General features: G+C 40.3%; 1 long non-coding RNA gene across 1 annotated transcript in view; it reads right to left on the reverse strand.

Moving 5' to 3' along the window:
• Window positions 1–26,235, reverse strand: part of LOC122682653 — a 277,721-nt gene that overhangs the window by 217,138 nt on the left and 34,348 nt on the right. The window contains exons 7-9 of the long non-coding RNA XR_006337466.1: window positions 10,071–10,234; window positions 2,499–2,685; window positions 1,495–1,650 (exon numbers count right to left, since the gene is read on the reverse strand). This is a non-coding gene — a long non-coding RNA (uncharacterized LOC122682653). The remainder of the gene's footprint in view (window positions 1–1,494; window positions 1,651–2,498; window positions 2,686–10,070; window positions 10,235–26,235) is intronic.

Here is a 26,235-nt window from a genome sequence, read left to right on the forward strand (position 1 = left end):
AACAGGTAGAGATGAAAAAAAAAAAAAAAGCATAGACTCTTTTCTGTTTCAGAAATTCTCGACTTTCAGACATCATCAGGTGTTTATGAAATTGACAGTCCCCCCGGCCTTCCCTTTGGCTTTGCCTGCTGCTGACAGGACACGCACTGCCCTCTAGCTCTGTGATCCAGCTGTGGACGCTCAGCAGAGCGTTCACCTCCATCCAGTGCAGCGTCACCCAGGCGGACCAGCCCAGGGGGACCAGCCCACGGGCACATGTTGTTAGATTATATTATGTCTTATTCATTCATTCATTCACTCGCTTGGTTGCTTAGGGTAGAGTGAGGGAATCACCTTATTCATGATCTTTAAGAACAATTTTACCCAAGCCATGGATTTGGGCCAGATAAGTAGTTGATGGGCTCTCTAGTGAGTTAAGCTTCGTGACAGTGCTACTCAAACATACTCCGTCACCATGGCCATTACTACAGGTGGATAGCATCTTCTGCTCACATCTCAGTGCAGAATCTTCCTCCTGCTTTGGTGTGCAGCCCAGTCAATGGAGGCCTGTTAACAATGTTTGAAGTCAGGTACAGTGATCTGGACTGTGACAGGATTCCCAGGTGATCCTGACGATCTCATTAATTCATTCCAGCACTGGCAGAGTGGTTTTAAAGTCAAAGAACAGGAGATCTGCTGTCCACGGTTCTTACTGTTTTATTCTGAGAGCATCTCTCATACTCTATCTTTGGTGCCTCAGGCCTCCAGGGCACTTTCTGCAATCACTGTGCTCCTCAACCCTTGGGAAGGAGCTGTCTTTTCCCTCATCTGCACGTGGCATTTGTTAAGACAGGTTGTGCCTATGTCTCCTTTCTAGTACCACCATGGCCCTTGAGATTTCTTATATTAAATGCGAGAAAATTAGGATCAGAAAGTCCTGAAATCAAAACCCAGCTTACAAATTACTTTCTAGCCATGTGATCTGGGCAAGTTCCATAAGCTTTTCCTGCCTCCCTGTTTGTAAAATGGATGGCAACATCATGGAGTTGCAGTGACCTATAAGAAGAGTTGTGTGTATGTATGTGTGTGTGTGTGTGTGTGTGTGTTCAGTTGTGTCTGACTTTTTGTGACTCCATGGACTATAGCCCGCTAGGCTCCTCTGTCCATGGAATTCTCCAGGCAAGAATACTGGAGTGGGTTGCCATTCCCTTATCCAGGGGATTTTCCTGATCCAGGGCCTGAACTCACATCTCCTGTGTCTCCTGCATTGTAGGCAGATTCTTTACCGCTGACCACTGGGGAAGCCCATAAAAGAGTTAGTGCATGCTTATATTTGCTGAATGAATAAAAGTTTGGCACAAGGAAGACTCCATATGCTAACTAATCATTTTCAATATTCTTGTTGTTTAATTCAATAGGTGTGCATTGGACTCTCACTATGCTTATTATTGCTTTTGAATTGCCCTTTAGGGGAATTTTTCATTTTCTTCCCAGACAGAAGTGTTTTTAGCTTACATTAACATTTCCTCTTGCCTTAATGTCTCCCTTTTGGATCATTGTAAGTTGTTTCCATCTCTTCTCATAGCTTTTCCTTTAAACTATTTTGCTAATATTTTTGCTTTTTTTTTTTTGTTCTTCCAATTCGACATATCCCAATTCTTGCCACAGGTGCTGGAAAGAGAACAGGAACCTTTAGTAAGCAAGTGACTGTGACGTGTATAAGGTACATTCTTTCCTTTCAATTAATGGGCACTCAGCTAGGGCCTCCTTCTAATAGGGAGGTAAATCAGCCACATTTCTGAGAAACAATTAGTTACACTTACATTTTCATTGAATTTTCACTCCTCCAGGTTCATATATGTTGTCTGCCACTTTCTTTTCTGTTATCTTGTGCTTATGAATTTCCCCCACTCCCTTTCACTGTTACCTTCTCTATTGATTTAAATTAAGCTTGGTTGGTATTTCTTTGAAAAGAAAACACAAGCTTGCTGGGTTGGGAGGTTTTTCCAAGGCCTCTCTGCTCTAGTAAAACCCTATATATGTAGGTTCTGCAAACCAACATTATTTTTGCTGTACAAACACCACGCGCGTGTTCTAAGACATGAACCCTCTGTGTAAGATCCTTTCGCACATGCAAAACCAGCTGACATGTCAGCACTTCCACAGAGGGAAAACCAAAGGATCCTGGTTCAGAAAGGTCAGGGCTGTTCTATGCGGCCAGTGCACGGTATACCTTGACCTTCATCTCCAGCAAGAGCAGTATGATGCTGTATGTTCCAATTTTATACATTCTTATTCATAGTCTGCTCCCAAGAGTTTCCTCAAATTCTGAATTCCTCCAATGGGACAAGTGTTAGTTTTTTATTGTTATGTAATTATACTACCACAAACTTAATGGCTCAAAATAACAAATGTATCTCAAAGTTTCTGTTTGCCAAGACTTCAGGCGTGGCTTTAGATGGATCTTCTGATTAGAGTCTCAAAAGGCTTCAGAGTTTTGGCTGGGGCTGTGATCTCACCTGGGAATTGTCTGGGTAAGGATTCACTTCTAAGCTCACTTAAGTTGTTGGCAGAATTCAATTCCTTCCTCTGATAAGACTGCACGCTTCTTGCTGGCTGTCAGTCAAGAATGTCATCAGTTTCAAGAGACTGCCCACAGTTCCTGACATGTGCAGTTCCCCAGCATGGTCTCCTAACTCTTCAAAGCTAGTGGGGCAGAGAGAAAGACAGACAGAGAGAATGAATGAGCTGTCTGGTAACAGAAGCGTATACAACTCAAATGCTTATGATTTCATCAAAGTGTGTTTCAGCAGAAAGGAAATACGAATAGAAGATCATACTTTCAGTACTAACAGTGGACATATCTCGGTCATAAGGTATGAATAATCTTGTTTACATTTTTACATATTTTTACATTCTAAATGTTTCCAGTAAGCATGCAAAAGCTTTGATTTTAACATTCAAACTAATAGATGCACATATTTTAAAAAGTAAAACAGCACCCCAAGGCTTTAAGGTAAAAACAGTAGGCTTATGCAGCTCCCCATCTCATCCCCAAATCCCACTTGCCACAGAAATAATTTCTTCTGGTGTTCTAAATAAGATAAATATAAATTTTTTTTTTCAGTGTTGGATATTATCCATTGACTTTTTAGATGAAGATTTAGTTCTCCTTTCCCGGTCACCCCATTATATGCATACATTTCTCTTCTCCGGAGGTCTCTAATACAGTATAAATATTTATGCACAAATACATTTATTATATTATTAATATTATTAAGTGCTCCTCATTGATAGCACATGTGGTACTATGATTACTATGATTATGTGTTTTATTTTCTATAGAATTCTGTTTTTCTTGGAATTAAAAATCACCTCACTTTTATCTGTTGTTTCCTATCTACCTAGCAATAATTCATCCTCAAACTCTCTAAAAGAACACTTTACCTTCTCTCAACATGGCCATGCAAATCAGCTAAATTGATACCTAATCCTCCAATGCTGCTTTCAGAAGACCAATGCCATTCTGATGCCTGAATCTTTATATAAGACCCATTATTCTGTCCAGAAGCTTGTAGGATGTTTTCTTTATTGTGATGTTTGAAACTTCATGATAATATACCTTGTTATGAGTTATTTTGTACTCATTTTGTTGAACACTAGATGTCCTTTTCAATCAAAAAACTCATTATACAGATCTAAGAATTTTTTCATATTGTTTTGAAAATTTCCCCTCTTACTTCTCTCATCAACAAGCCTTAAGAGTTTTTGTGTTATCAGTTGGTTTGATTTAACTTTGTTTTTACTCTTATAGAAATGCTACAGTGAACAACCTTGGGCATACTTCCTTGTACTCATTTGTAAATTTTTTTGTATAGTAAATACTCAAATGCAAAGTAAAATTTCTACATTGTAGAACATATATTTTCAAAGTTCATGCAGGAAATGTACACTTCCAATATGGATAATTAGATAATTTTTTTCATAAATGAATAATTTTTTCAGTGCTCAATTACAATATATCCACATGACAATATGACATTTTGCTTTTAATAATGCTCACAACTTCATTTTTGATACCCTCCCCAGCCAGTTTCTGAGTCTCTCTTGTATGGAAGAAAAAACACGTCGAACCAGTTCATCATCTCAGCTTTACAACTCTGTAGTTGCAGGACTCTCAGCAAGACCCTCTCTGGCCTCAGTTTCCTCATGTGTAAAATAAGGAATAATATCTACTTCCTAGTAATATGGAAGGATTAAGTGAAATGCAAAAGCAAAGTGCCAAGCATACAAAAGATACTAAAAACAATATTAACCCATCCCTTTAATTATCAATTCTATGCACAGAGACAATGGAATTAGCATGTGTGTTTAGAGATACAACTTAAATCCACAGTATAACTATAACTGGGATTTACAATGATTCTGACTACACCCAAGTCTACATTTCAAAATCCAGATATTCCTTGAAGGCTATATGGGGCCTGCCCCAAACCCTATCCTAAGAAGTAGAGCCTGGCCAAGTCCCTTTAATGTGGACATCCCACTTTGTATATCCTAGCACCCTCCTCCCCCTGGGAGAGGTTTGACATTGCTCCTTTTCTACATTGATTGACCTCCATATATTCTAGATCCAGAACAAGGGCTCATAGTTAGGAAGAATGACTTATATTCCATAATTTCTTTTCCTGTCTCATTTTCCAATCCATTTTTATGAAGCTTCATGACATAAAGTCACAGTGAACTAAATGATTATTGCATCTTTGATTATATCACAACTCAGGTAACAATCATTTCTTGAGTACATGGGCTTTGAGCTTTACTTTGTAGAAGTGGGTTTCCGTTCCTTCCCTTCTTCCTTCTTCCCCCCCCTTATGCTATTGAATGGCATGCATCCTCTGCTTTGACTCTAGCTCCCTGTCCCATGCCAGTGACAGGGGACAAAGCCAAGAGAGCGGCATTCTGCCGATTTACTACTCACGTCTCTGTATCTCCCCCTTGACCTTGCCACCCCAGAATGTCCATATGGAGTCTGGCAAAGAAGCCCGCTGCCCAGTCCTGCATTACAACCTTCATTAGTGACTTATCCTCATGCTCAGGAAGTCTGACATAAACAGGCCAAATCAAAGCAATCCCTGCAGGAGCTTTGGGCAAGATCACAGGTTACATGGTGAGAAGGGGTACACAGTGACATTCTAGAATTGATCTGATCGTATCCCAAAGTTCCAGAATGTCTTTTTGTTCACTTGTGTGTTTTGGTTTGACAAGAACAGTGGGATAACCTTACTATTTCCACTGGGTATTTCAGAAAGCAGTCAAAACACATTTGGCAAGTGAAGATCAGTCTCAGCTCAATGAACTGAAAGACCTGATCTTCGTGATTCATCCCTTGAGAGAAATTCACTGAGCACCTCTTATGTGTCAGGCATTGCCCATGGGCTTGGGAGACTCTTGTCCATGATACATTCCCCTCCCTGTTTTTCTCAAATCCCACAGTCATGCCTATTTCTACTGCAGGGATAAAGCTTGAACTTCTAGTTTATAAACTAATCATTCATTGAGGATTTAGAATATTCTAGACACTATACCGAGTACTTTGTCCACTTAACATACATTATTTCTTTGAATCTTCATTTAAGCCCCTTGAGATAGGTACTTTATTTTCATTTTGAAAGATGCAGAAAATGGGGTATAGAGAGGTTGAGTAACTTGCCCACAGACACACAGGGAGCAAGTGAAGATGCTAGGAAATGTGCATGCAGCTTATCCCTGTGACTACCACCTCATTCTCCTATATCAGGGATTACATCTCTCTTCAGTACTGAAATAATAAGGATCCTCTTCATCTTAGGAGTTCTCATCTCTTTCTAAGTTCTGCCTGAGAGACACATTTCTTTCAGAATCCTGACTTTTCTAGATTTCTTCCTAGATCCTTTTCCCATCCTTGAGTTCTTTCTCCTCCAAACCGTTTCTTCGCTAAAGCACGATGCGTTTTGGTAACTCATGGGTAATCTTTTCCTTAACAAATTCCAGGATGGTTCTTAATATAGGATTTCCAGGAACTGAAGAACATTCTTTTGCTAATCAACTTCTTGACCACAACTGGTTCTGTGCAGGTATGCATTTTTAAACAATGAATTGGCAGTTCAAAAAGAACTTAAATCAAATCCCACACAAGCATAGTTTTATACCCTAGAATCATTCTTTTGAGGTCTGTCCTCTCTGCTTTGTGTAAAGGCTTTCAGAACCTCAAGCTTGGGGTCAGTCAGTCAGTTCAGTCACTCAGTCATGTCCGATTCTCTGCGGCCCCATGGACTGCAGCACACCAGGTTTTCCTGTCCATCACCAACTCCAGGAGCTTGCTCAAACTCACCCTCACACAAAAGGATGACACCTGAATATCACTCTGCTGCTTCTTCATCCTCTACCTTGCTTTCCAGGTAAAGAGGGTGAGAAAAGGAGAGGAAATCATCATTGATCCACTGATTTGTTTCAATGCATGTAAGCAGAAAGGTCGGACTCCTCCCATTGCTAAGTATGGGACAGACTTAAATCTGAAGCCTAATCTTAAATCTGATAAAATGGCACTTATACACTCATCTGTTTGTGAGGAAAACAGTCCATTGAGATGCCCCAGGAGGTGCATAAATTCTCTGAGGCCAAAGAGAGAGTTTTCTTTTTTTTTTTTCCTGTCAAGCCTAGCCTATCCCTGCCCTCCCATCAAAAAACAAAAGAAAACCTCACAGCAGTTCACTTGCTATACCTGGCTTCATTTATTTATGGGACAGCTTGAAGCAAAGACAAGTTTTGCCTGGTTAATCATATAAAGGCTACTATATTATTTTCTTTATGAATCTGGTTTTAAAGCACTTGTCCATCTCTGTAGAGCCTCTCACTTTGTCTAATAGCTTTTGATAGTCCCAGGTCACAAGGTATTTCATTTCCAATTTTTTGCATTATCCTTTCATTATGGTATAGGAGGGATATCTGTAGTCTTTGGGAATTAGCAACCTAATGGAATTCCAAAGTGTGTGTGTATGTGTGAGTGAATGAAAATGATTTTCTCCATCCAATAGCATAACATCTTAGTTAGTTTAATGTTACCCATGGAGGGAAACAGGAAAGAAATTAATGGATGAATTTTTTATCACAGTTATTATCAAGCAACCACAAACCCAGGTCTAGTTTCATGACCGGTACTGAATCTATACTTGGCAGGTCTTCATCACCAATGGGAAACCTGACAAGCAGGCACACAGACCAATAGGATCTAAAATGTTTTTTGAATTACCTTCTCAATATTCAAAAACCCGTTTATCTAAAACATAGCAAATCTTATCTTCTGTGCAAACTTGTACTCATGACTTATTGCCCATACACGTGGTGAATTAGCAAAGCATGCTCTACATTTGCTGACCTTTAATAAAGATAAATTCTCCAGGGGGGATAGAATTGAGCCCTCCTTTGAAAATCCACTCCTGGGTTTCTCCTGACCTGGGTGCCTCTCACATTTACACGCAGTTGTTTGTGAGGGCCCCTAATCACAAAAATAAATCAAAGGAGAAAATCCTATATCTTTATAGAGAGACCGCTGAATTAACAAAATACTATACTTACTAGAAAAGGAAAACATATTTTCCCTAAATTTATATGTGCATGTGTGTGTATATATACATGTGTATATATATATTTCTTCCCCCCCACCCCAGTAAAGTCTGACTGAAAGATCTCCTTACACATAAAGTGAATCAAGTGGGGAATTAGTCCAGCTGGAATGCTTGCTAGAGTTTTGATAATGAAACCACTGCTGTGGCTGCGTTTTGCGAGTTTCACGTTGGGTTTTCAAACTCACAATAGCTCACCTAAAGAAATAACTTCAGGGCTAGTAAAGTTCAAGAACCAAAGAGCCCACCAAAGGACTCAGAGCTTGAAATCTGCAGGATATACTTGCACTAGTTGTTGTGCTTGAGTTTTATGTCACTTCTCTGATGTAGATGCGACAGGAATTGTTTTTCATGTTTTACAAGGGAGGAAACTGGCTGACAGGGGCCGACTGGCTTGCTCCAGCCCAACTATGCTAGCGGTGGCAGAATGACAGTTAGAACCTTGGTCTCACATCACAGATGTTTCAAACACAGAAGAGATCTTTGCAATTCAGCAAGCGGGAACAATCACCTGTCTAATGCATCTCAGTGCACCAGCTTGCAGTCTGGAATAAGTCCCCAGAAAACCAGTTGCTCAATAAATGAAAGCAGCCACAATTTGCAAAAAGGAGAATAAAGCAGTTATGGCCATGGCGTGCCACGTTCTTAAGTCTCTCTCGCACCTATTGCAGTGTAACTCATCGTCACTCACATGGCCAGTATCAGGAAAGCATGACCACCCTGTGTGTTTTGGGCTTTGTCATAAGTCACAGGCCTGCAGTTTTTAAACTTCCTTCCAAAGTCCAACTCTCAGGCTTCAGGCACTCACTCATGTGTACTGCAAGTGAACCATCAGTGACACTTATGGGGACCAAGCTTGGAGCTGTAATACTCATCAGCAGTTACTTCCAACAGTATTTGCATTCAGCCAAACAGAAGTGCTAAAACACGTTTGCACCTAAGTGACTATAAGTCCATCAGTTAAATGTCAACAGGAAGTATCAGACAGGGATTAACATATTACAAACTCTAAGCAAAAAAATCACTCAGATTTCAAGAGACCTCGAGGTGGGAGACACAATAGCTATTCTCTGTTTTTACATCCAGCTCAAGAATATGTAATACGTGGTGCCATTTCTTGAAAGGGCCTCAGGTCAAACACTCTGGAAGCTGAACTCGGTGCAGCAGGCACTGTAATTGGCCAGAATTTTCTTTATTAATGTATTTCATGTGACAGGATGGAAGTTTGAAGCTCTTTACCTGATCCTGGTTCCATTTACATCATTAGTATATCGCTAACCCCATTACCTAAGGGTAATGCTATTAGCTAATAAACTATAAGGTAAAGGTGGGTTGTACAAATAAAGAAAGGTATCCTGGGATGAACTATTCTTATGTTTAAATATAAACTGAAACAATCCACTTCTTTTTCCAACCTCTAGACCACAGTCAAACTTTTTTTTTAAAGTGACTTGTAACAAAGATTATTTTTAATAAGCATGTCGTTTCTCGACAGTCAAAAGCTTTGACTGTACCACCCATACATGCTCAGGCCCCATATTCCAGGCATGAGCTAAGAATATTATAACTCACATACAAACCTCTCCCTTGCCCACCATTAGAATTTTAAGTCCCAGGCGAAGACTAGGTCTCTAGTTGAGTACAAATTTCAGCGGGATTTGGAAAAATCCTTTAAATAGATTTTTATTGGTTTTTAAGAACAGGGTTATTTTGTGTTAATAATGGGCATACATTAGGCTTTAGATAATTGCTTTATGTAACTTGGAGTTTTGGCTTTCAGCTAAATAAACACGCTATGTGTTCACAGGTGTATTGTCCTCAAGGGCACTCCGCTTTTAAGGGTGGCAGCTGTTGCCAAGGTGTTGCTGATACAACTCTGTGTATAATTTATTGGAAACAGGTGCTAGCTCATGATGAAGATAGACAGGAAACTAAAGCAGACAACATGTTTAACCACCATTAAAAAAGTTCAGGTTCAGAGAGACAATGTGTCTGAGATGTTTGGGGGATGTTGCCAGCATCCCAGTGCAAGTTTAAAAGCTCCTGCGGATCAGCATAAGGAAGAAATTGTACATGAATTTCAAGCAGCCCAGCCTAATGAGTGCCTGATGCTATGCTGCCAGATTTAATTGATTACATGAAAAATTTGGAGTTTGTGTAAGGCTAGCAAAAAATTATGAAATACTTTCCTAAGCTAATTGTTAAAAATTACTTTCAAATGAGGTAATAACTGTTAGTTTTCAATGATCTGGACAGTGGATTAGGCTATAATGTGTTTGCTTTATGCTCTGAGTATTTGCTTTGGATTCTGTGTGGAGATCCTGCAGTGCTGGGACGAGCCCAGCACTCGTGTCCACGGGGCACTGGTATACGTTAGAGCAATGAGACTGGAGACAGGATTTAGAACCGTGAGGGACAGACACTCACCCTCTTTCTTTGAACATTACTTGGCTATGGAGTCAGTCAGCAGGCCTGGGGACAGTTCCCATCTTCAGTCTTCTAGCACTATGGATGAGTGGGAATGGCTGAAGTCGCCTCACTTCAGGACAGAGCCCTGGTGACCGGGTGTGCCGCAGGCTACCTTTTACTCCCTAGTAAAAAGAGGAGACATATCAACTCACGCTCTGTGAGACATTCTCCTCCTGTGAAGAGGCGTTTGTATATTTTCCCAACTAATCTCCAGTCTAATCGGCGTGCTACATAATACACATGTGCAATAAATATGCATACTAAGTACAGCTGAAAAAGTAGTTGTTAAGAGTGCATGCACGGTTTTTCAACCTCAAAAACCTAAATATCTTGGCCATTTACAAGTTTAAAAAATACCCACAGGCATTAGACCACATTACGGACTAATGGCCTGCCAAATTTCATTTTTGGGAAAAGATTCGATGTTTGAGTTACAACACACGAGTGCAAAAAAAGCAACTGAAACAACAAAATTTGGTTAAAAACATTTCTTGACCCCCAGGCTCAGACCTCGTATGCCAAAAATGTTGACAAAAATTTATACCAACACCAGCGGGCATGCACAGTTTAATATCTACTTTATGTGAAAAATCATTGACAATTTAATGCTTGCATTAATTTGAAAGAATTTTATGCAGTAGGTAGAAACTTTTACATTACCATTCCTAATCTCTACCAGCCGTCTTGTTTCCTTCTCAAAGGGAAAGTGAATGACAGGGCTGGAAAAACCAAATCTGCTGAAGGGCCTGCGCCGCTGCTTTTATCACCCTTCCAACAGCCCCATCCCGACCCGAAAAGCAGGAATTTGGTTTGTATGCTGCTCAGAGCCTTCAACTGAGGTTTTAGCATAGGAAAGCAAATAGCTGATGTAAAAATAAACCTTTATTTAAAAAAAAAACTTTATAAGGCCCCTTTATTTAGAGGGAGAGTCATTCAAATAAATACACCGTTAACAAACTCCTATACCGAATAATAATATATACTGTAGCAAGTGATGAAATGGAATCCCACAAAACAAGTGCTGAAATCCGATGATTGATTATCAAACCTATAAGATAAATAAACCTTCCCCAATTAATAGCTAGTCTCAGGGATGAGTTTCCAGAGAAAGGTCCTGCAAGGAAAAGCATCAGTTGCGGAGAGTCAAATTCTGAATTCAGCCAGACTGGCTTTGAAACACAGCTCTTTCCAGTGTCTTTATGAGCTTCAGGGTCATAGTGAGATGAGTCCAATTCACTGAAGGAGAAATATGCTTTCTCCATCTGAGCTAATGAATTATCCTGGCCATTTGGGACCCACGGGTCTAAGTATCAGAAGAAGCTATTTTTCATTTATGAAAAAGGGAATTGAGAATCAACCTGGTTTCCTTGAATGTGTTTCTTGCCAACAAACCAATGAAAGCACCCATTCAGAAATTTTTATTCTCTAGCTTTGGTTTTCTAAGTTTGCATCCTTATTCTTCTTTCCAAGTAGACGCAGATAGCCCAGTCAAAAGTCTCTTATTGATTTTGGAAGGAAGCTGACTTCTTGTTTGTAACCAGCCATGCTCTGATGTCTCAGTGGCAGAGTTATGGGGAATAACAACTAATGTGAGATCTCAGATGACCAGCCGTGCTCCTATAATCTCCCTCCATATTATCTAGCAGGGTCTTCATTTTGAAACAATGAAAGAAATATCTATCCAAGGGTTGCATGAATGCTGTTTTGTGACTATGCTTTATCCCTGGTCTTCAATAGAGACATTTCAACTGAAACAACTGTACTGTTAGACTAGAGTCATGGGCATCAGGAGACTAAAGCTTACATATCTATTGGTCCATCTGATCATCCGTCCATCCACCCATCCAGCCATCCACTCCAAACTGTGCTATGTTTGCTCAGTTTCACCTTACAAGGACACCCTCAAGTCTACTCTCTTCTAGGGTGGTGTATTAGGCATGCCTGTTAATTTTGATTCTCTGACATCTGGGGGCCTCATTGACACTGGAACAGACTGCTCCTCCATGGGTTAGATAATTCCTAGATACTTTAAACAACTCATAAGAAAGGACACCTTTATATGCAAACCAACCAATGTGAAGCCCACACGTCAACCACTTCTGTCACACTATCCTCCTGCCCTAATCACCCCAGGGCCAAGTACAGACAACTAGGGACAGTCCCAGGGCCCTAGGGCTAAACCAGAATTATTCAAACCCATTGAGCTTCCCTACTGTGCTTCACCCATTCCTTCCCATGGACACCAATCAGGTTTCTTGCCCACTTTTTCTCCTTACTCCTTCTGTCTTCTGACTGACTCCAGTGCTTCCCCGTGTGGCCCTGCATGGCGTGGGATGTCCCTCCTCTTGGGAACTATAAGTAACAAACTATCTTTTCAATGGAAGCTGTCTCCTGACCTGTTTGATTCATTATACCTGAATAATAATGAAACCTATATTTATAAACAGGTGGGATAAATAAGTATACTTATGTAAATATATAAGCTTCCTTTGGAGCCTCAAAGAATTCTAGTAGAATAAAACTAGCCCTGAAATAATTGGAGGTCAAGAAACCTAGTCCTGGCTACATCATATGCATAGCTGAGTGGTTTGGGCCAATGGACAGGGAAGCCTGGAGTGCTGCAGTTTATGAGGTCGCCGAGTCGGACGTGACTGAGTGACTGAACTTGGGCCAAACCATGTGACCTTGGCTAAGGTTTAGTTTCCACTATCATCAACATGGACAATTTCTATTTTTCTGGAGTTTTACAAATGTCACACAGGTATGAATACATGAAGGATGCAAGTATATGATAGGAACAGAGTTGAATCTGTTATTATTCCCTTATATAACCTGTCCTTTCTTGGTTAAGACACTCTCCCTGAGCATGATCCCCATGTTGCTGGTGGGGATCATAAGGAGGCCCATTTTCATGCTCTGAATGAGTGGTAGTTGAGGGTAGTAGCTGAAAGCACAGACAGTCCAGATAGATTTCTTGAGGTGACTGCTCACCTCACTGACTGGTGATCATCGAAAATTTACTATGCTTTTCTGTGCCTTGGTTTCCTGATTTGTAAAATGAAGATAAAATTCTCTCCTTCAGGGAACTGTTTTGAAGATAAAGTGAGTAACACAAGGAGCAAATAGTGGGTATTCTTTGAATATGAGTAAGTTAGGAATAGGAGCAGGTATAGGGTAGTAACAGTACTACAGGCAGAAGCATTATCAGAATGCTCATGATAGTAAATCTTGAGGCACCATCATAACATGTCTCTGTTGTAGCCAAGATGTCATGGGTCAACTGACTTCCACGGAACCAGGCAGCTGGTTTAACCAGGTTACTTTTGACATAGACAAGACACACCTCTTAGCTAAAACTAGACCTCAAAGATTATATGGTGACAGAACTTCAAACCTAAACAATTTTACTGTTATGAATGAGGTTTTAAAAACCGTACTAAGTCCTGTAGGTTTATGAAAGGATGACACTGGAACATACGAACAGGTTTTAAAAGAAAAACAAAAACGTGACATCTGAGCTGAGTTTAACTGAGGCTACTTTGAGCCAGACTGTCCTTCCATTCAATTATGAAAGCTTCTCCTTTGTGCACTGCTCACTTCCTTCTTTACCCTGTCAAGAAACTTTCTCCTGGTAGACATTTTCAAAATATGATGAGCAATAATGATAAATAGTTCTCGCAGACACTAGAATAATAACCAACAGATAAATGACTGAAATGTGTACATGCTGATATAACAGAAGCACTTGGACTTAAGAGTTAATCTGACCTGCATCTGAATTTAAACTTGCGGTACTTTTGCACAACATTTGCCTTCCCTAAGCCTTTTTTCTACATCAATAGGACAGTGGTGGCTTGCAGGGTTCTAACCTCTGGCTACATAAGAACAGCAGCCATGACAGTTAATAGTCATGGAGCAGTTAACACTAGCCAGACACTGTGTTAACTCATTTTAACCCAAACAACAACCCTAAGGTGGTTGTTGGTATATTATTATTATTACTGTCATTGCAGTTTTCAGTGGAAATTGTTGAAGCACAGAGAAGTAAGGTGACAGCTGCAGCCAGGATTTGAAGCCAGGAGGCCTGGTCTGGAGCCTATCTCCTTATCTAAATTTTGTGGTCTCCCAGGAATATCTCTCAGAGCGGTCAGTGCACATTTTTCTTGACTGCAAGTTGCTTTGGGGCCCCTCTGGCACAGGGAGTGTGAAGACCCCTCCTATCCCATCCCAACCTTTTCCTCTCATGGCTCCACTACCGCCCACCCTCACTGCTAAGCCCCTTCTGTCACCAGCTCGTATCTCTGGAAACACAACACTCCCTACACTTTCAAATTCAGGCTTCAGGAGCTGGTGGAAATGGGGGACTCCAAAAGGGCAGAGAGGGGGCCGGCTGCCTAGAGAAGGGGCCCAGGGAAACTTGGAAGCAAGGCCAGTATGAGTCAATCAGTCAGCAAGTATTTATTTAGTGCTAGGCAGCTTGGGGGATACAGAGAAATTATAAGACGCCATCCGGTCCCTGGCTGGATTTCTGGCTGGGTTCCCCGAATAAGAACCAGGCCCAGAGCGGGGGCCTGCCCAGCCTGTGGAAGGCTGCCATGGCCTGTGAGGCGGGTTGCCCTGCGGAGCAGCCCCCAGTGATGGTAAGAGCAGGAGCTGGGAAGAGAGGGCCAAGGAGTCCCTGTCCCTGCAGTGCCACACACCAGAAGCGAGTCATCCCACCACTCAGGACCTCAGTTTCCACAGACGTAAAATGAGAACACCACCAGTACCTGCCCAGTCAGGTGTGGCCGGGTGTGAACAAACTGATGCATAGGAAGTGCCTGGCACTGGGCTGGGCACACAGTATGCTCAACACACGTAGATTCCCACCGAGAGGCAGGGACCGCATGACACAGTAAAAGGACGTGTGTTCTGGAAGCCCTCCATGCCCTGCTCACATTCCCAGGCAGTGCTGTGGCAGCCACTCAACCCAGGCGTACTTGGCGGCGCTTCTCCCCGGGGGGATCCCCTGACGAGACACAGATGTTCGTGGGACAGACTTTGAACGTTTGGGAACCCCTGACCAGCGGGGGACAGAGCTGGTAAAGAAACACTCCCCCTTCCATGTTTCAGGCAGACAATCCTGAGGTGTGTTCCACACGACAGCTCTAGGGGTCTGACTGAATGGGATCAAGCCCCGCCATGCAGGCAGCTGGAACACAGCCTCTGGTTTGCTTTTCCCCTGTCCTGTCACACTCCCTGCTTCTCCCGCCTGTTTCCCAGGACCACTCTTCACAATAAATCCCTTTCCTCAGACACTGCTTTGTGTGGGGGAAGGTGGAGGGGAGTGGGTGTGACTTCATGGTATAGCAAAATGGTCAAGAGTTGGGTTGGACATGGGTGGGGCCAGACTTGCCTCTCCCCGGCACTGGCTGTGTGACAGAAACCAAATGTCCCTGACTCTGTGTTTTGCCATTGATAAATTGGAGCTATGGGTAGGCCTGACCTCAAGCCATTATTTTGAGGACCGGAGGAAAGAATGCATCGAAAGTGCTTAGCCTGTGCCTGGTGCAGAGAGCTGGGTTCCCATCCTGTCGGGGTTTCCAGGAACAGAACTTGAGACCAGGTCACATGGGAAAGTGATTATCAGGAGGAAACAGCATAGGCATGTGGGAGAGGGAGGGAAAGGAAGCTAAGCAAAGACATCAAGCAAAGTTGCATCAAGGGTAATATTGACCAGATCCCTCGGGGAGCTCTGGAGACAATGTGGACATACCTCTGAGGGAGGCGGCATCTACGTGCATGTGGCCAAGTACTAACGTGGAAGGTAGCGCTGACAAAGAGGCTTGAGTGCAGGTTGGGGATGTACATGGGACACTGTGCACAAAAGTAATCAAAGGAAGGGATGATAACAGGATCCAAGGAAATATGGTGGACACTGACCATGTCAGCCACAGCATACTAGCAGTGGTGGTGTCAGGGTTATTATACTTCTGTTTTTTATAGAAAAACCTTCTGGATTAACAACAGAAAAGCCAGGCTTTAGAGCATGTGATGCACCAGTTTCCCTCAGGTCTTTTCTTCCTGGAACTCATCTTCCCTAAAGTTCACACAGTAACGGCCTGTCCTCTGAAGCAGCAGCCTTTTGTATGGGTCTCCTGCCATATGTCAATAGAAGCTCAAGGATTTCCCTGTTCCCCAGAGCATGAGGAGGGCTGCCTTGAGATGCCTGAGGATGCAAGCAGTCATGCTTTCTCTCTCTCTCTGAAGCTTCACACACTCAAGATTCTAAGTCCTTGCTGAAAACTGGGTGGGAGGTGGGGAGAGGGAATGGGCAAGAAGTGTAGGAGGGAGGCCAGGCTGGAGTTAAGGGTGACTGCAGTCTTTCAGGGAAGAGGTGATGTGGTCTCAACACAGGCAGAGGTGGGAGGAAGACTGTCAAGTGGGTAGACCTGAAAGTTATTCACTGATTGGTTTGGTAGGAGGAGATGAAGCAGACAGGAGGTATTGAGAAGGATGCCCTGGTCACCATGTTTTACATTTGAGTAACTGAGTGACATTCACCAGGGTGGGAAACCAGAGGATAAGCAGGTTTGGGGTTGAAAGACAAGACCAGTTTGGGGCCCTTTTTACCTGAAATGTATGAGAAACAGGCAAATAAAACTTTCGTTAGACAGTTTTATAGCTCTGTAGGTCGGCAGCTTAGGAAAGACAACGTGGTAAAACTACAGATTGGAGTTCTGAAAAGAGTTGAGCTGGGCTCTACCACCACGGAGCAGCAAGTGTGTGGTGTGGCCCGGCCGACAGTGGGACCTCAGGGATGAGCACGCCTGCAACATGCCCCATCTCTGTAGTTGGGAGCTTGGACTTGCTCTTCACTGCTCCCTTCAGAGTCCTTCCACAATCGTAATGCTCCTGGCAATGGGGTATTTGAAAACTCTTATTGACAAGACATCTCTTTGGGAGAATGTGCTCAGGGAAGGGTGGGGGGCTGCTGCTCTTCCTGCTCCCCAAATTCTCCCTCCACCACCTTCCCCCTGACATTGCTGGGGAGAACAGCCCTTCTCGGGTCTCTCTGGCAGAGAGCTCAGGTACTGTTTCCCTTCACCGAGTGAATGCTTTCAAATTCTTTAGTATCTCCATGATTCTCAAGACCCAGTTAACCTCTTTTGTTGCTCTCTTGAAACTCTAGTACTTTCTTAAAATCACTGATCTCAGCTCATACTTAAATACTTTCCTTTATCTCATTACTTGCCCACCTTGACTACCAAATTCAAAACTCTGCATTTGTTCAACATCAGATCCCCAAGGCCTTACGTGGTGTTTTCCGGTGTGGGAGAAATTCAGTTAACTATTTATTGAATGAACGAGTCTCTCCTCAGTCCTTCTCTACTCTTGAAAACTTAGGTCCCAAACTAAGAGTAAGTATTCTCAACAGTATAAACCATCCTGCTTCCTTCTCTTCGCAGTTTCTCTTCAGCTGTATGTGCTGTGCCATTCTTGGTTTCCAATGTGTTCCAAGTTTCCCGTTGGGTAGCTCTGAGGTCTACCTCTCCTCAGGCAGCTTTATGAACTGTGGGATTTCTCAGGAGCTTCAGATATGGACAGTCAAAAATTAATCCACTGCTCAGGTGTCAGAGCCTGAAGAAACTTTAATTACAGAAAACATGAAGATCACCGAAGGTGTTTCTAAGCTTTCCAAATGATGTATCTCATCTGGAAAATTTCAAAAAGGTTGTCCACAGGGTATACTCCATGTTACATAACCCATGTCCAACATCCTTGCTCATGTTCCCAGATACTCTAAAGAAAAAATGTTCCAGGACATTTTTACCCCAAAGTATCTGGAGTCCTTATGGAAAATCTTCTCAAAATGTTCGTGTTTATGCCCAAATTTGACATGTGAACCTTTTCCTTCACTTCACTCTTCAAACATGCTTAAGCTTATGCTGTCTGAAGATTCCTTTAGTCATTGGCCTGCCCCATGTCAGGTGGTAATCACTACTTTAAAACATTGAGATTAGTGCAGTAAAAAAGATTTATGAATATTAATTCATTTTATAGCAGCTCATAATGTGAGCCGGAGAACAAACAGAGTATGGTTTCATTCCAATGTTTTACTGCAAACAAGAATGGGGTTGCGCGTTGTGGAAAATATTAGTTGGAGATGCTGGTTTGAAAACCAATTTGTTTAGAGGCTTTGGCTGTAACTTGCCAGACACCCTAAATTTGTGGAGAGTCTGTTCTGGAGAGTAAGGATCATGAATTTTATATCTGTCATGTTTTTCATAATCAGCAGCATTATCCAAAGAATTTAAAACATATATACTCTTACACTGCAAGCCACAGAACACTAAAGTGGCTGGGATTAGTGGAAAGTCCTTTTCAAACTTTCTAGAGCTGTAGTTTACAAGATTGCGCTGTCTTGCTGGTTGATCACTTTTCCACAAGTCAGCACACCTCCACCACAACAGTACTTGCAAAAGTCACTGGAGTGTTGCATTCAATGGTCTCTCCTCACGCGTGCAGTACCTGACATCCTCGGCTCTTTTTTTCCCTGACTTGCTTCCCGTGGTGTCAGCAAGGGAAATCCTGAAAAGCTGTGTAACCACAATTAAGGAAATAGATTCTGGATTTGGCCAGGTTATTAGGGTTAAAATACCAGCTCTACCCTTTACTAGTTACTTGACTTTAGACAAGTTTACTAACCCAGTGTCCTCATCTGTAAAATGGGTTAACAATAGTACTCAAGAAGAGTGAATGATTCAAGGTATATAAAGTACTCAGAACAGTGCCTGATACATAGTAACTGCTCAATTAACAGTGCCACTGTTTAATTGATGACATCACAGGGTCAAAAGTAAGTCTGACACCTGCCTGATAACTGTCTGTGATGTAATTTTGAGGGGAAATCCTTCATTCAGGACCATGGATTTATCTCTTTAGGGTTTATATGTTGGAATCTGGATTAAGAAGCTTCTCCTAACTCAAGGTTGTAAAGATTTTGTCTACATATCCTTCATTAATTCTACACTTTTAACATTCAGTTTAGTTCTTACTCCATATACAGATTATTTTACTTGGTATGAGGAAATTATTTAAATTAAAATTTCCATAGAGTGATGCTACTTTTCCCATGGTCTTTACTGAATACTCAGTCTTTTCTCCTAGTGTTTTGTAATGCTTCTCTGTAACATGGTGCCCTCTGTCCCAGGGGCATCAGGAGTCCACGGGATGCTCTAATCTCCTCCCTTGGTCTACTGTTCTGCTCCTATTTTATTGCCATACTGTCTTAATTACTATTGCTTTTTAATATGTCTTAATATATGGCAAGAAGAATCTTCCTACCTTTCTATTTGAAAATATTCTTTGTCATTCAAGAAACTTTACTCATCCATATATATCTTAGAGAGTATTTTTTTTTAAATGCTTGAATTTTTTATTGAAATTTCATTTATTTTCAAACTAATTCAGTGTATATTGACTGATACCATTTCAATGTTTACTTGACCCAAACCTTAGGCAGAATATACAGGTCATTGTTACCATCCTAGAATAAAATTTAAAATCTTTCCAGAAAGAGCCTGTGCAATCTTTATTATATTAGTTATAGATAACTCACAGTTTTAATTGCCATTGTAAATTTTCTTATTGCATTTTTCTAATAGGAATTTGCTGTAGTAGGTGCCTACTAAGGGTTTTTATAACTGAATCTTGTTTCTGGAAAGCTTGCTGAACTCTCTCACAAATTCTAAAGGTTTCCTTCTAGTTCTATGTAAAGTATATTTTGTCTTGTCCTTTCCAATTCAATATTTTTGTTACTTATTTTTTTATCTTATTGCTTTTCCAAATACTTGGAATAGCAGCTGTTACAGAGGTAAGTTTTATCTTGTTCCTGACCTTAAAAAGTGCTTATAAAATTTCTTTATTAAAATGATGCTTTTAATGGATTTTTGGATGATAAACTTTATCACATCATTTCTAGTTTTCTGTTGTTTTTTTTTTCAGAAGTGGATGTTGATCTTTATCATCTGCTTTCTCTATTTCTATTGTGACCCTGCAGTCTTTTATTCTGTTTTTTAAAGTGAATTATATAGCTAGTTTTTCTTATGTTAGGCTATCCTTGAATCATTTTAATATAGTTTGGAAATAAATAGGTAATATTTTATTTAAGATTTTCAAAATTAAGTTCAGACGTTAAACTGAATTATAGTGTTTTTTTTTTTTTTGCTCTTGAACTCTTTTCATCTGGTTTAGCTATTAAAATTATACTCACCTTATGAAATAAGCTGCCCAGACTGCCCCCATTTTCAAATTTCTAAGATAATGTGTATAAGTTAGGAATTGTGTATTCCTTACCTCATCTGTAAAACCTTCTGCAGCTGTCATTTATCTTTATATTGCCATCTTACTTGTTTCTTTGAGACAGCTCTGTTGTCCTTTTCCTCCCATCTTTAGATGATCATTTAGCTTATTTATTTTTCAATCTTCTTTATTTTCAGAAGGTATTCAGAGCTAGAACTTGCACTCTAGGAACTGTGTTAGCAACATCCAGCAAATGCACTACTTTCATTTTATTTACTATAGAATTACTCCCTTTTGTTTTCTTGTTTCCCCCAAGTTCTACCTGACAGTAAATTTTTTGTCTTAATTTTTCTTAGTTTATAAATATATTGATTTATATTTTTAGCTAACTCAGTTTTACTTATTTTAAATTTTATTACATTGAAGTTAGAGAACATTGTCTGATAATAAGAATTAGAAATATATTGGCATTTTCTTTTTGTCTCTAGTATGTGATTTCTTTTAATGAACAATCTATTCTTTAAAAAGTATGCAGTCTACATTGGGGTTCAAACTTTAATATAAATTTATACGCATATCAATTATTTTATTACTATCTTCTATATTCTAGTATATTTTAAATATTTTTAATTAATTTATTTATTTTTATTCTAGTCCATTCTTATTGAATTCAACACATCAGTTTCTGTGAGCAGTGATTTTTAAATCTCCAAAAACTTTTTACCTGTCTCATTTCTGTCATCTTTTGCCTTATGTACTTTGCATGATTACATTTTGCTGCTGGACATATAAATTGTGGTGCTGGAGAAGACTCTTGAGAGTCCCTTGGACTGCAAGGAGATCAAACCAGCCAAGCCTAAAGGAAATGAACCCTGAATATTCATTGGAAGATCAGATCCTGAAGCTGCTCCTCCAACACTTTGGCCACCTGATGTCAAGAGCCTGGTCACTGGAAAAGACCCTGATCCCGGGAAAGACTGAAAGCAAAAGGAGAAGGGAGTAGTAGAGATGAGATAGTTAGATAGCATCACCAACTAAATGGACAGGAATTTGAGCAAACCCCAGGGATAATGGAGGACAGAGAAGCCTGGCATCTTACAGCCCATGAGGTTGCAAAGAGTCAGACATGACTTAGGGACTGAACAATGATGACAGCAATATATCTCTATCTATATAAATGCAATCTCTCTCTCTCTTCTTTATGATTAAAAAAACCTTATGTTGTTTCCATTACACCAGGAGATAAGTCCAAAAGATACTGCTGTGATTTTGTGTCAAAGAGTGTTCTGCCTGTTTTCCTCTAGGAGTTTTATAGTATCTGGTCTTACATTTGGGTTTCTAATCCATTTTGCTTTTTTTTTTTTTTTTTTCATTTTGCTTTGGTGTATGGTGTTAGAGAATGTTCTAATTTTCACTCTTTTAGAGGCATCTGCTCAGTTTTCCCAAAATCACTTTTTGGAGAGAATGTCTTTTCTTCATTGCATGTTCTTGCCTCCTTTGTTATAGATTAATTGACCATACGTGTGTGGATTTATTTTGGGGCTTGCTATCCTATTCCATTGATCTATATGTTTGTTTTTTGTGCCAATACTGCACTGTTTGGCTTACTGTAGTTTTGTAGTATAGTCTGAAGTCAGGGGGCCTAGTTCCTCAGCTCTGCTTTTCTTTCTCAAGATTGCTTTGGCTAAGGGTCTTTTGTGTTTCCATACAAATGTTAAGGTCTTTGTTCTAGTTTTGTGAAAAATGTCATTGGTAATTTGATAGGAATTGCACTGACTCTGTAGATTGCCTTGGGTAGTATAGTGATTTTCATAATACTGATTCTTCCAACTGAAGAACATGGTATGTCTTTCCATTTGTCTGTGTCATCTTTGATTTCTTTCATCAGTGTCTTCTAAGTTTTTGGAATACAGGTCTTTTGCTTCCTTAGGTAAGTTTATTCCTAGATATTTTACTCTTTTTGATGCAATAGTAAATGGGGTTGCTTTCTTCATTTCTCTTTTTGAACTTTCATTGTTAGCAGATAGAAAACAACAGGTATCTGGTTATTCATTGTGTATCTGACAATGTTACTGAATTCATAGATGAGCTCTAGTAGTTTTTTGGTGAAATCTTTAGGATTTTCTATACATAGTATCAGGTCATCTACAAACCATGATGGTTTTACTTATTTTCCAATTTGGATTTCTTTTCTTTCTTTTTCTTCTCTAACTGCTGTGCCTAGGACTTTCAAAATGATGTTGAAAAAAAGGGGTGAGAGTGGACATTCTTGTCTTGTTCCTAAGATCAGGAAAGAGAAAACACTTTCAGCTTTTAGTTGTGGCTTTGTTGTATATGGCCTTAATTATGTTGAGGTAGATTCCTTCTATGCCCACTTTCTACAGAGTTTGTTGTCATTAGGACCATTAAAAAAATGGGTCCTAATTAAACTTAAAAGCCTTTGCTCAGTAAAGGAATTCATAAGCAGAACAAAAAGACAATATATAAAATGGAAGAAAATATTTCTAACACATGAGACTGACAAGGGATTAATCTCCAAAATACATAAACAGCTCATACAGCTCAATATCAAGAAAACAATAAAAAAAAAAATGGGCACATGATCTAGATAGACATTTCTCCAGAGATTTAAGATGGCCAAAGAGCACATGAAAAGATGTTCAACATCACTAATTATTAAAAGAAATGCAAATTAAAGCTACAATGAGGTATCACCTCACACCAGTCAGAATGGCCAATGTCAAAAAGTGTACAAATAATAAATGTTGGAGAAGATTTAGAGAAAAAGGAACCTGCTCCACTGCTGGTGGGAATGTAAACTGGTACAGCCACTAGGAAGAACAATATGGAGGCTCCTTAAAAAACTAAAAATAGTGCTACCATATTTGGCTTTGTTTTACTAAATAATTTACCTGAACTGAACTGGTTGGTTAAGACATCTGGTTTTACCCAGATATGCTATATTTCCCCCACTACGCTTTTTAGGAAAGAGTTACCCAGGCACTTTCACACTCCCCTGCTCAGCAGGCCTAGTTAGATGTCATGATTCAGCTCTCAGAGCTTTATTTCCTTAGTCATTTTACACTGGAGGGCAGTCTGGAAGAGACCACCCATCCATAATGACTGTCTTACCCATTTAATTTAAGATAATTAAGGAGAGAGACACAATCTAATTTCATAAATTTGAAAGGGTAAAGGAGTCATACTATCTTCAATGACGATGAAATACAAGAAACAGAGAAGAAATACTAGTTTACTCAACTACAGAAACGACAGACAAGTAACCTTAAGATAAAATGCAATGTAATGATCCATTAAAAATTGTGGTATGGTGAAATATTGCTAAGACCCACCATTAGAAAAGAGAACTTTCAGGAACACTTATACAGAATAACCATTTGTGACCAAAAAAAAAAAAAAAAAGCTGGCTGCAAAAAATGAGTTGAATCTTCCTTGCATTCCTATGGTCTGCCTGTCTCCTGAAGTTAGCCCTATGATAGAGTCATGAACCTCATACCACTTTTTTTTTTTTTCTCATACCACTTTTTGATGGTTTCAAACTCATTATGTTTTAAGTGTGAGGTTCATTTCAAGCAGGGTTTTTACTGAAATCTTGCTCCTAGGCAACGGACCATTTATGGGTCACTGGAATCCCTCAGTTTCCTGCCTTTACACATATGATCACATAGCACCTCTGGCATGAAAACAATTGGCTATGAGATCTGGTGGGCAGATTTTCTCAACCACAGCATGACATTTTGGGTATATGCAAGTAAAAGTTAACTTTGAAGGAAGATCAATATAAAAGTCCTGATAAATTCATATGTTACTATTTATAATCAGTGTTTTGTTTACAAAAATTGAATTGATTCCCTAAAGCACCTATCTTTGTCTTCACTCCATTAATAGAGACTTAATTACTTAAATTTGTCTAAAGTTTTATATTTAATTACAAAAAGGAATATATATGTAACATACTAGTATGTATAATTTTATATACATTAGTGTATATTATACTAATATATAGTATATAGACAGGGAGGCCTGGCGTGCTGCAGTCCATGGGGTTGCAAAGAGTCAGACATGACTGGGTGACTGAACAATGACATAGTATATGGATAATAATTCAATACACAAAAATTATTTATTGATCCAATATCTATATATTCTTATAAAGTCAAATTGAAATACAACTTATAATAATGCTGTACCTTGACCTTGTTATCAACGTAATGTATTTACTATTAGAAAACCTTAAATATCATAGAGCATATGTAAGAAAGTGAGAGGGAGAAAAATTGATTTATGTACTCTTCAGAAAATCTTATTCACATCCTTTCTTGGAGCTCCTTGATCTCTACAAACCCATGTTATCTGTCCTCTGTCCTCTAAGCATGTGGTCATTGGCTGTGGGTGGGGTCTATACTATGGGTTTGTTTTGATGAATAAAGAGTTAACTCAGATTCCACATGTGACCTGGATGAGACTGAGCCCTAGAATCTCTGAAATTGTTAGGATGGAGTGAAGGGTATTGCTAGGTGTGGAGAAAAGCAGCCATCAGTTCCCAAAAGGTTTCTATCTCTATTGCTGAAACTATTAATTCATATTTGACAGATTGTATTTTCTGGAGGGTGTGGATTAATGGAGATGGAATCATTTCTGAGTGCTGCTGATTCTTTGAAATTTGCTGAATTGTTTCAGGAAATAAAGAATGAACTGGAGGCCCAGGTAGCTGAGGAGAGTCGTTTCTCCTCACCACCTCCAGAACCCAGCCCCACGGGGTCACCTCAGGAGCAATGACAAGGGGACATCAGGGACAGCACCTCTGGCTTGGGCTCTGGTGACTTAATAAGGAGCATACTGTGCAGTGACAACAAAGGGCAGGAAAACACGGTGGACACTACCAGACAGAGGCTCCCTCCTAGGGATGGTCTCAGCCGGACCATTTTGTGAATACAAGGGACAGCAACTGGGGAAACTTGGATGTACTTCAGGGATTCTGGAGGGGCAGAACTGGCACCCAGGTGCTACACTACTTGCAGTCAGGATCATGGGCATTTGGGAATTAAACAAAATTATGACCCCACTTTATCATCACTGGCTGATGAGGTTTGATAATCTGGTGTAAGACTACGTACGGTTACTATTTTTCTAGTAGCCACAGTATTTTCAGAACTTTGCAAGCAGTAACTGTAATCCTAATAAAATCTTACAGGACAGATATTGTCCCCATTCTAAAAATAGAACTATGGAGGGAGGCTTAGAGTGTTTAAGCAGTTTGCATGAAGTCACTCAGCTACTTACATGGCAGGTCTCTCCATTTTCAAAGGCTGGACTTCACTGCCTCACTAGTTCTACACCAGATTTCCATTTCTGGGCTTGATTCCAAGGAACATAGGAATCCTGCAAATCAATGGGCATATCACACTTTGAATCTCACTTAGATGTTCACCCAAGGGATGGCTCTTGACTCAAGCTGGCCAGTCATCACATCGCATGTGATGGCTAAGAGGCTAAGGCTAAGGAGAGGAGCTCTTGTATGAAGTGGGGGAGGAAGAGTTTCCTAAGGATGGTGATGGTTTGGGCAGACAAATCTATACCTGTCCACTGTATCTTCCTTCCCAAGGAGAAGTGACATGTGAGCTGGGGCTGGTGGGGCAGGGGGCGGCCATGTGGGTGAGGAAGACTTCACTGCACCCATGCAGAAGCTTCTGCAGGCTTGCCTTGAAAATGATTCATTGCAATTATTTCCAGAGTGTGAACACATGAAATGGAGATCACCGTTTCCCTGATAGGAACAGATAACAACCTCACTCCTCTCCAGATCTGACACCCGAGA

Source organism: Cervus elaphus, chromosome 24 (genome assembly GCF_910594005.1).
Source record: "Cervus elaphus chromosome 24, mCerEla1.1, whole genome shotgun sequence".
NCBI classification, from domain to species: Eukaryota; Metazoa; Chordata; class Mammalia; order Artiodactyla; family Cervidae; genus Cervus; species Cervus elaphus.